Raw genomic sequence first — 11224 nt, forward strand, 5'->3', positions numbered from 1 at the left:
GCTCACTCCTCCGCTCCGTCTCTGTAGCCAGCTTCCCCGCTCTAATGCCTGCGAGCTCTGTGACACTCAGACACCCCTGATCCTTCTGTGACCCCGCAGGACTTGAGGCCACACTGTCCCCACGTGAGCTTCACCCCTGTTTAGCCTCTGGAGCAATGTCTTCCTCAGTGGAGCAGACTTTTAAAAGTTCTGATTTTGTGCTCCGTTGCTCTGCTGCTTGCCAGCAACCGGCCCCTCCCCCCGGGGTGTATCTTCCCGTCGCTTTGGATTCACTTCTCCGCAGGTCCTACCTTTCAGAAAGTGGTCAATTTTCTGTTTTTAGAATTGCTGCTCTTCTTCTCTTTGATCTCCTGTTGGATTTGTAGATGCTCGGAATGGTTTGATAAGCTATCAAGCTGATCTGCTACCTGATGTCCTCTCAGCCAGCAACTTCTCTGACATCTTGACTCCTCCCCTAAATAGGCATTTAAAAAGACTTCTTTGTCAATTCGGATGCCTCTTATTTCTTCTTGTTGTCTGATTGCTGAGGCTAGGACTTCTGGTATTATGTTGAATAGCAGTGATGATAGCAGACAGCCATGCCATGTTCCTGACCTTAGGGAAAAAGCTCTGTTTTTCCCCATTGAGAATGATATTTGCTGTAGGTTTTTCATAGATGGCTTTGATGATGTTGAAGTATGTATCCTCTATCCCTGCACTTTGAAGAGTTTTGATCAAGAAAGGTTGTTGTACTTTGTCTAATGATTTTTCAGCATCTGTTGAGAGTATCATATGGTTCTTGTTCTTTCTTTTATTAATGAATGTTTCACACTGATTGATTTGTGGATATTGAACCAAACTTGCAGCCCAGGAATGAATCCCACTTGGTCATGGGGAGTAATCCTTTTAATGTACTTTGGATCCTATTGGCTAGTATTTTGGTGAGAATTTTTGCATGCATGTTCATCAAGGATATTGGTCTGTAATTCTCCTTTTTGATGGGGTCTTTGTCTGGTTTTGGGATCAAGGTAATGCTGGTCTCATAAAATTAGTTTGGAAATTTTCCTTCCATTTCTATTTTTTGGAACAGTTTCAGGAGAATAGGTATAAATTCTTCTTCAAATGTTTGGTAGCATTCCCCTGGGAAGCCATCAGGCCCTGGGCTCTTATTTGTTGGGAGATTTTTGATGACTGCTTCAATCTCCTTACTGGTTATGGGTCTGTTCAGGTTTTCTATTTCTTTCTAGTTCAGTTTGGGTAGTTTATATGTCTCTAGGAATGCATCCATTTCTTCCAGATTGTCAAATTTACTGGTGTATAGTTGCTCATAATATGTTCTTATAATTGTTTGTATTTCTTTGGTGTTGGTTGTTATCTCTTCTCTTTCATTCATGATTTTATTTATTTGGGTCCTTTCTCTTTTCTTTTTGATTAGTCTGGCCAGGGGTTTATCAATCTTACTAATTCTTTCAAAGAACCAGCTCCTAGTTTCATTGATTTGTTCTATTGTTTTTTGGTTTCTATTTTATTGATTTCTGCTCTGATCTTTATTAATTCTCTTCTCCTGCTGGGTTTAGGTTTTCTTTATTGTTCTTTCTCCAGCTCCTTTAGGTGTAGGGTTAGGTTGTGTATTTGAGACCTTTCTTGTTTCTTGAGAAAGGCTTGTATTGCTATACACTTTCCTCTCAGGACAGCCTTTGCTATGTCCCAAAGATTTTGAACAGTTGTGTTTTCATTTTCATTTGTTTCTATGAAATTTTTTTAATTCTTCTTTAATTTCTTGGTTGACCCATTCATTCTTTAGTAGGATGCTCTTTAGTCTCCATGTATTTGAGTTCTTTCCAACTTTCTTTTTGTGGTTGAGTTCTAGTTTCAGAGCATTGCGATCTGAAAATATGCAGGGAATGATCTCAATCTTTTGGTACTGGTTGAAACCTGATTTGAGGCCCAGGATATGATCTATTCTGGAGAATGTTCCATGTGCTCTAGAGAAGAATGTGTATTCTGTTGCTATGTTCTGAATATATCTGTGATGTCCATCTGGTCTGGTGTGTCATTTAAAGCCTTTATTTCCTTTTTGATCTTTTTTTAGATGATCTGTCCATTTCAGTGAGGAGGGTGAGTGTTAAAGCCCCCTACTATTATTGTATTATTGCTGATGTGTTTCTTTGATTTTATTATTAATTGGTTTATATAATTGTCTGCTCCCATGTTAGGGGCATAGATGTTTAAAATTGTTTCATCTTGTTGGACAGACCCTTTAAGTATGATATAGTGTCCCCCCTCATCTCTTATTATAGTCTTTGGCTTAAAGTCTAATTTATTTGTTGTAAGGATTGCCACCCCAGTTTTCTTTTGATGTCCATTAGCATGGTAAATTGTTTTCCTCCCCCTCACTCTAAATCTGGAGGTGTCTTTGGATCTAAAATGAGTTTCTTGCAGACAACATATTGATGGGTCTTGTTTTTTTATCCATTCTGATACCCTGTGTCTTTTGATTGGGGCATTTAGCTCATTTACATTCAGAGTAACTATTTAAAGATATGAATTTAGTGCCATTTTATTGCCTGTAACATGACTGGTATCGTATATTGTCTCTGTTTCTTTGTGGTCTGTTATTTTTAGGCTCTCTCTTTGCTTAGAGGACCCCTTTCAATATTTTCTGTAGGTCTGGTTTGGTGTTTGCGAATTCTTTCAGTTTTTGTTTGTCCTGGAAGCTTTTTATTTGTGCTTCTATTTTCAATGACAGCCTAGCTGGATATAGTGTTCTTGGCTGCATATTTTCCTCATTTAATGCTCTGAACATATCATGCTAGTCTTTTCTGGCCTGCCAAGTCTCTGTGGATAGGTCTGCTGCCAATCTATATTTCTACCATTCCGTGTTACAGACCTCTTGTTCTGAGCTACTTTCAGGATTTTCTCTTTGTCACTGAGACTTGTAAGTTTTACTAACAGATGATGGGTTGTTGACTTATTTTTACTGATTTTGAGGGGAGTTCTCTATGCCTCCCATATTTTGATTCTTGTTCCCTTTGCCATATTAGGGAAATTCTCTAGTATAAGTTGCTCCAATATACCCTCTGGCCCTCTTTTTCTTCTTATGGGATCCCCATTATTCTAATATTGTTTTGTCTTATGGTATCACTTATCTCTCAAATTCTCCCCTTGCTCAGCTTCTTTATTCTCCATCATTTGGTCTTCTATATCACTAATTTTCTCTTCTGCCTCATTTATCCTAGCAGTAAGAGCCTCCATTTTTGATTGCACCTCCTTAATAGATTTTTTTAATTTCAACTTAGTTAGATTTTAGTTCCTTTATTTCTCCAGAAAGGGATTTTATTTCTCCAGAAAGGGATTCTCTAGTATCTTACATGCTTTTTTTTTTTTTAAAGCTCAGTTAGCACCTTGATAATTGTCATTCTGAGCTCTAGTTCTGACATCTTACTAATGTCCACATTGATTAGGTCCCTAACCATCAGTACTACCTCTTTTTCTTTCTTTTGACGTGGGTTTTTCCACCTTGTCATTTCATCCAGATAAGAATAGATGAATGAGAGAACAAAATACTAAAAGGGTAGCAATGACCCCAGAAAAACATACACTAACCAAATAGGAAGGACCCAAAACTGGGGGTGGTGGGGGGAAGGAGAAAAAAAAATCTATCTAGATATATCTATATATCTCTCTCTATATAGTGAATAGAACAAAGCTACACACTTGATTTTGGGTGTATTTTGCTCTGTTAGAAGAAACTGCCTCCCAGAATTTTAAAGAAAGAAAAACTTATATATATATCAAAATAATGGGTAAACATGATGAAGAGATGGAATATGACTGCAAAGATGAAAATTTAAAAAGATTCTAAAAAAGGAATTGATAAGAAATTGGTTGATTAAAAAAATACAGGAAAGAATATAATCAGACTGGAGACTAGAACAAAGTCATGTGCTTGATTTAGGGTATATCTTGATCTATTAGAAGAAACTGTATCCCAAAATTTTAAGGAAGAAAAAACCGATAAGTATACAAAAAATAAGTTTAAATACAATGAAGGGATAGAATATGACTATAACAATGAAAATTTTAAAAGATTTTTTAAAAGGTATTGGTAAGATAAAATAGTTAAAAAAGGTTAAAGTTGGAAAGGAAAAATTAGAAAAAATAGAATTAGAAAAAAATAAAATTTAAAAAATTTAATTTTGAAAGACTAAAAAACCATGGGAAAAAAGCCATGAATTCGATGTGCTGTATTCCCATAGCTCTGAAGTTTTGCAGTTCTCATTGATCTGTGAACTTGGTCTTGGCTGGATATTTTTGCTGATATTCTGGGGGAGGGGCCTGTTGCCGTGATTCTCAAACGTCTTTGCCCAAGGTAGAATTGCACTGCCCTTGCCAGGGGCCAGGCTAAGCAACCTGCTCAGGTTCACTCTTGGGAGCTTTTGTCCCCTAAATGCTTTCTGTACAGCTTTGAAGGATGGGAATAAAAAATGACGGCCTCCCAATCTCCAGTCCCAGAGGAGCTGAGAGCTCACAGGTTCCACTCCTCAGTGCGCCCTCAGAGAAGAGCAGTGAATCCCTGCCGTCTCTGTGATTTCCAGCCACACTCTGCACTCACCTGGCTAGCAGAGCATTTCTATCTCTGGTGCTTGGCCCTGTGTGGAGTCTCCAAACCCAGCAGATTCTTGCTGTTCACTCCCTCATCGCGCCTTCTGGGATCTACCGATTGTTGGGTCCTTCCTGGAAGAGCAGTGGCCCAACTGTGCTTCAGATCATGGTTTAAGGTAACCCTGAGCTGAGAGCTCACTGCTCAGCTCCATCTCTGCCTCTGGCTTCCCTGCTTTGTTATCTGGGAGCTCTATAACCCTCAGATATCCCTGGTCTTTTTGTGACCCTGAGACCACACTGCCCCTGCAAGGGCTCCGCCCCCCAACTTAGCCTCTGGAGCAAGGTCCCTCAGTGGAGAAGACTTCTGAAAGTTCTGATTTTGTGCTTTGCTGCTCCACCACTTGCTGGGATCCAGCCCCTACCCCCCACCACCCTCTCTTCCCACTTACTGCTTCGGATTCACTTCTCTGCATGTCCTACCTTCCAGAAAGTGGTCGCTTTTCTATTCCTAGAATTGCTGCTCTTCTTCTCTTTGATCTCCTGTTGAGTTTGTAGGTGTTCAGAATGGTTTGATAGCTCTCTAGCTGAACTCCTGGGACCCAATATGAGGAGCATGTTTCCTGATCCTCCTCTATCTTGCTGCTCCCTACCCTTAATCTTTTCTCTTTGTTTTGATGATTTTCTATAGGTTATGTTTGAAATTCTTTCTCCTTATTTTTTGGGTATCTCTTGTAAGGTTTTGGTTTGTTGTTACCATGAGATTTATATTTAACACCCATTTTATATACAAGTCTATTTAAGTTGATGGACACGTAAGTTTGAACATGTTCTAAAAGAGCTGCATTTTTACCCCTTCCCCAATGTTTTATGTATTTGATGCCATATTTTACATCATTTTATTTTGTGTATCCCTTAATTAATTATTATAATTATAATTGATTTTACCACTTTTGGTCTTTTAACATTTATACTAGCTTTATAAGGTTTATCCACTACCTTACCTATGTGTTTGCTTCTACCATCTAAAGAATTTCCTTTAACATTTCTTGAAAGGCCAGATTAGTGGTGACAAATTTTAACTTTTGTTTCTTTGGAAAGCTCTTTATTTGTCTTTCAGTTCTGAATGATAACCTTACTGGGTAAAGTATTTTTGGTTGCACATTTTTTTACCCCTTTCAGCAATTTGACTATATCATGTCAGTCCCTTTTGGACTATAAAGTTTCTGCCAAAATATGAGAGGGGTTCAATTGTACATGACAAGATGTTTTTCTCTTGCTACTTTTAAGAGTCTTCCTTCAAACTTAACTTCTGACATTTTAATTATTATGTGTCTTGGTGGGAAATTCTTTGGGTTCATCTTGTTTGGGACTCTCTATGCTTTATGAACTTGGATGTCTGTTTCCTTTCCCAGATTTGGGAGGTTTTCAGCTATTATTTCTTCAAATGAGTTTTCTCCTCCTTTTGTCTTCTATTTCCAGAATCCATATTAAAAAAAAAATAGTGTGGTTGATGTTTCAGAGGTTACTTAAACTGTTCTTGTTTTTTAATTTTCTTTTTGCTGTTCACTTTGGATGATTTCAACTACCCTGTCTTCTGGATTACTGATCTGTTCTTCTGTATCCTATAATCTGATGTTGATTCCCTTTAGTGTATTTTTCACTTCAGTTATTGTATTCTTAAGCTTTGCTTGGTTCATTTTTATATTCTTTATCTCTTTATTGGAGTTTTCACTATCTTCATTCATTCTCTCCCTAGTTCAATAACCATGTTTATGGCCATTACCTCCAATTCTTTATCAGACAGATTGCTTATCTTCATTTCATTCACTACTTTTTCTGTAGTTTTGTCTTGTTTGTTTGTTTTGTTTTGTTTGGAAAATATTCCTCTATTTCCTCATTTTGTCTGACTCTTTCTGTTGGTGTCTATGTATTAGGTAGATCAGCTTCATCTCCTGGCCTTGAAGAAATGACCTTATGCAGATGTCCTGTGAGGCTCAAAAGTACAATCCTCCCAGTCACCAGAACTAAGTGCTCCAGAGATGTCCCCTGAGTGGACTGCATGTGCCCTCCTATTATGGCTCTGCTATGACTGGTGGGCAAGCCTGGCCCCAGTACAGTTGATTAAGAGGCCAAATGTGGCTACTGTGGGCATTCTTGTGTTTGAAGTTGGCTGAAGGCCCAGCTGATGGGTAGGCCATCCTGCTGTACCTGCACTGGGAATGTGCTTCAGTTTCTCACAAAGAGACATTAATTCATGAACTCTAAATCATGCTTCTCCATGTATTTTTCAGGACTGTCATGAATGAATGACTGTGGTAGTCCATGGGAAGGGCACCCCTTTAGGTTTACCAGTGAACAACCTACACATCCTTTTGCAATGCCCTTGAAAAAAAGAAACTTCCTCCAATATGCGTTCCCTGCTTGGTGAGTGTTGACCCAGAAGATACAACCAAGCTGAAGAATAGGAAAAGGAAAGAGTTTTACCTACAACAAGTAAGAAGAACATCAGGGATTTTTCCAAGATTGGAGAGACAGACAGGGAGTCACAGCTTCCTAAAAGAGATACCAGCACCCAGGTAGGAAAACTTCAAATGTAACTGATGAATTGTTGAAGGCTCTGTGTAGATAACTGAGTTAAAAGCTCCAGAGGGCTCAGTCATAGGAACTCCCCATAATACTGTGAGATTAACCTCCAGGAGCTTGATCAAGTTTCCATAGTAAATATTGGGGAAAAAATTCCCTCATGCTTCCACCAGGGGGAAGAGAAAAGGAACCTATTTGAAATAATCCAGAGGAAGCTAGCTAACCAGAGCCTAATATGCTGGGGTGATCATCAGAGTCTAGCTGAGGGAAGCTGACCCAATTTCGGCCCACTCTAGCTATCTTGTTGACTTAAGGATGGGGGAGAAAACAAAACAAAACAAAACAGGGAAACTCTTGTGAAGTTCACAGTCCAGAGGCATAGACTGCCTAAAGACTGAGACCTGGTCATAAATTATAAAATGCTGCCCTCTGACACACACACATTTCACCAGAACATCACTAAAGACCTAGTTACAGAAGTTCCTTTTTCCTGGTATACCATGTCCAGCTATCAAGAAAAAATTAGCAGGCATACCAACAGGCAAAAAACAAAACAAAACAAACAAAACCCGTAAAACCTGAAGAGATAGAACAAGCATCAAAACCAGACATGTCAGGGATGTTAGAATCTTCAGACCAAGAATTTAAGACAACTAGGGTTAATATGATAAGGGCTCAAATGGATAAAGTAGAGAGCATGCAAGAACAGATGGGCAGTGCAACCAGAGAAATGGAATCCCAAGAAGGAATCAAAAAAGAAATTCTAGAAACAAAAAACAGTGTAGCAGAAATGAAGACTGCATTCAGTAGACTTACCAGTAGATTGTATACAACTGAGGAAGGAATCTCTGCATTAAAGGATATAGCAATAGAATCTTTGAAATCAAAGAAAATGAAGTCTGAAAAAAAAAATGGAACAGAGTACCCAAAAACTGTGGACAGCTGAAGAAGGCATAAGTTATGAGTAATAGGAATACTAGAACTGGAGAAAGAGAGAAAGGAACTAAAGAAGTATTTGAAACAATAATGACTAAGAATTTCCCCAAATTACTGTGAGACACCAAACCCACAGATCCAGAAACTCAGAAAACACCAAACAAGATAAATGGCAAAAGAATTACACCTCAGAATATCATTTTCAAATTATAGAAAGTCAAAGACAAAATATCCTGAAAGAAGCCAGAGGAAAAAAACCACCTTACCTCTAACACCCATCTTCTCAGAAAACATGCAAGCAAAAGAGAGAACAGTGAAATACTTAAAGGGTTTAGAGAAAAAAGCTACCTAGAATTCTGTTCCCTGTGAAATCATTCTTCAAAGGTGTGAAGAAATAAAGACTTTCCTAGACTTACAAAAGTTGAGGAAATCTGTTGCCAGTAGATCTATCTTGCAAGAAATGTTTAAAGAAGTTCTTAGACAGAAGGAAAAAAATGGATCAGAAACTGAGATACACAAAGAAAGGAAGAGCATCAGAAAATGGATAGATGAAGGAAAATAAAAATTAAAAAAAAATTTGTAACTGACCTAATGAGTAACAGTTTGTTCAAAATAATAATAGCAACAATGTAATTATGTATGCATATGCATATAGCATATATATATATTTATTACATGCTTTATACAAATACATGTAAGTAAAGTGAGTGACAGCAATGATACAAGTGATGAGAGGAAAGAATTAGGAATTTTTTAAAATTTTAAGATACTTTCATGGTAAGTGCTATAGCATTATTTGAAACTGTACTTGGATTAGCTGTAAAAATATGTTGCAAACTCTAGGGCAGTCACTAAAAATGTTTAAAAAAGCAAGAATAACAGATACCCTGAGAAAGGAGACAAAATGCTCAATTAATACCATAAAGGGCAGAAAAAGAGTGAAAGACAAAAAGAACAAAGAAAACTGCAATACATATGATAGATATGAATCCAACTTTATCAATAATCACTCTGAATGTCATTGGTCTAAATACACCACTTAAGGGGCTCCTGGGTGGCTCAGTGGTTTAAGCCGCTGCCTTCGGCTCGGGTCATGATCTCAGGGTCCTGGGATCGAGTCCCGCGTCGGGCTCTCTGCTCAGCAGGGAGTCTGCTTCCCTCTCACTCTCTCTGCCTGCCTCTGTGCCTACTTGTGATCTCTCTCTGTCAAATAAAAAAAAAATCTTTAAAAAAAATACACCACTTAAAAGACAGAGATTGTCAGGGAAGGCTGGATGGCTCAGCTCTGCCTATGGCTCAGGTCATGATCTCAGGGTCATGGGATGAAGCCCCGCCTGAGGCTCCCTGCCCAGCCTGAGGTCTGCTTCTCCCTTTGCCCCTCCCCCTGCTCATGTGCACGTGCATGCTCTCTCTTTCTCTCAAATGAATAAATGAAATCTTAACAAAAAAAGTTGGAGATGGTCAGAGTGGATTGAAAAGTATGACCCAGATATCTGGTCTACAAGAAACCCACTTTGAATATAAGGACAGATATAGATAAAAAGTAAATGGATGGAGAAAACATGTTTACACTAACAATAAAAACAAAAAGTTAGTAGTAGTTATATTAATTTTGGAAAGAGAATATAGCAAAGTAAGGAAAATTACCAGGATTAAGGAAGGTATTCCATAATGTAAAGAGTGGATATCTTAAGGAGACATAAAAATTCTTAACATGTATGCAACCTAAAAACAGAGCATCAAACCACATGAGTCAAAAACTGCAGTAGATAAATCCATTATAGTCAAAGACTTCAACACCCTGTTCAGAGATGGACACTTCCAACAGGCCTAAGTAAGGGCATAGTTGAACTCAACAACACTATCAATCATACTACAAAGCTCTGATAAAAAGTATCAAAGGAGAACTAAATAAATGGAGAGACATTTCACGTTCATAGATAGGAAGACTCAATATTGTCAAGATGTCAGTTCTTCACAATTTGATCTAGAGATTCAGTGGAATCCCAGTGAAAGTTTTCACAAGTTATTTTGTGGATATTGACAAACTGATTCTAAGTTTGTATGGAGAGATAAAATGTTCAGAAGAGACAACACAGTACTGAAGGAGAAGAGCGATGTTGGAGAATTGATACTGCCTGACTCAAGATTTACTATAAAGCTACAATATAGTATTGACAAAGCAATAGACAAACAGATCAATAGAATAGGATAGGGAGACCAGAAATAAACCCACATAAAAGTAGTCAACTGATCTTTGAAAAAGGAACAAAATTAATAAAATGAAGAAAAGATAGTCTTTTCAGCAAATGGTGTAGGAACTACTAGACATCCACATGTAAAACATTAATCTGTATATGGACCTTACATCCTTGACAAAAATTAAGTCAAGATGGATTATATATCTAAATGGTAAATATGAAACTATGAAACTCTTAGGAGAAAACCTAGATGACCTTGGATATAGTGATGCTTTTTTAGGTATAACATCAAAGGCATGATCCATACAGAAACAATTGATTAACTTGATTTCATTAAATTAAAAAGCCTCTGCTTCATGAAAGACAATGTCAAAATTAGAAGACAAAAGAGACTGGAAGAAAATAATTGCAAAATTCATATCTGATAAAGATTGCTATCCAAAATATACAAAGAACTCTTAAAACTCAACACTAAGAAAACAAGCAACCCTGAAGACAAACCACAAGAGACTCTTGACTCTGGGAAACAAGCTGAGGGTTGCAGAAAGGGAGGCGGGTGGGGGATTAGGGTAACAGAGTGATGGGCCGTAGGAAAAGCACGTGATGTGATGAGCAGTGAGTGTTATATGCAACTAATGAATCACTGAACATTATATCGGAAACTAATGATGTACTATATGTTGGCTTATGGAATTTCAATTAAAAAGAAAAGAAAATAAGCAACCTAATTAAAAAATGGAAAAGGACCTCACCAAATGAATGGACACCTCACAGATGGCAAGTTTACATGCAACGAGATGTTCCAGATCGTATGTCATCAGGGAAATGCAAATTAAAACTACAATGAGATACCACTATACCTCAATTAGAAGGGCCAAAAAAAAAAAAAAAGGCAAAAACAAATGCTGGGGAGGATGTGG

This window comes from Meles meles, chromosome 7, assembly GCF_922984935.1.
Source record: "Meles meles chromosome 7, mMelMel3.1 paternal haplotype, whole genome shotgun sequence".
Taxonomy (NCBI): domain Eukaryota; kingdom Metazoa; phylum Chordata; class Mammalia; order Carnivora; family Mustelidae; genus Meles; species Meles meles.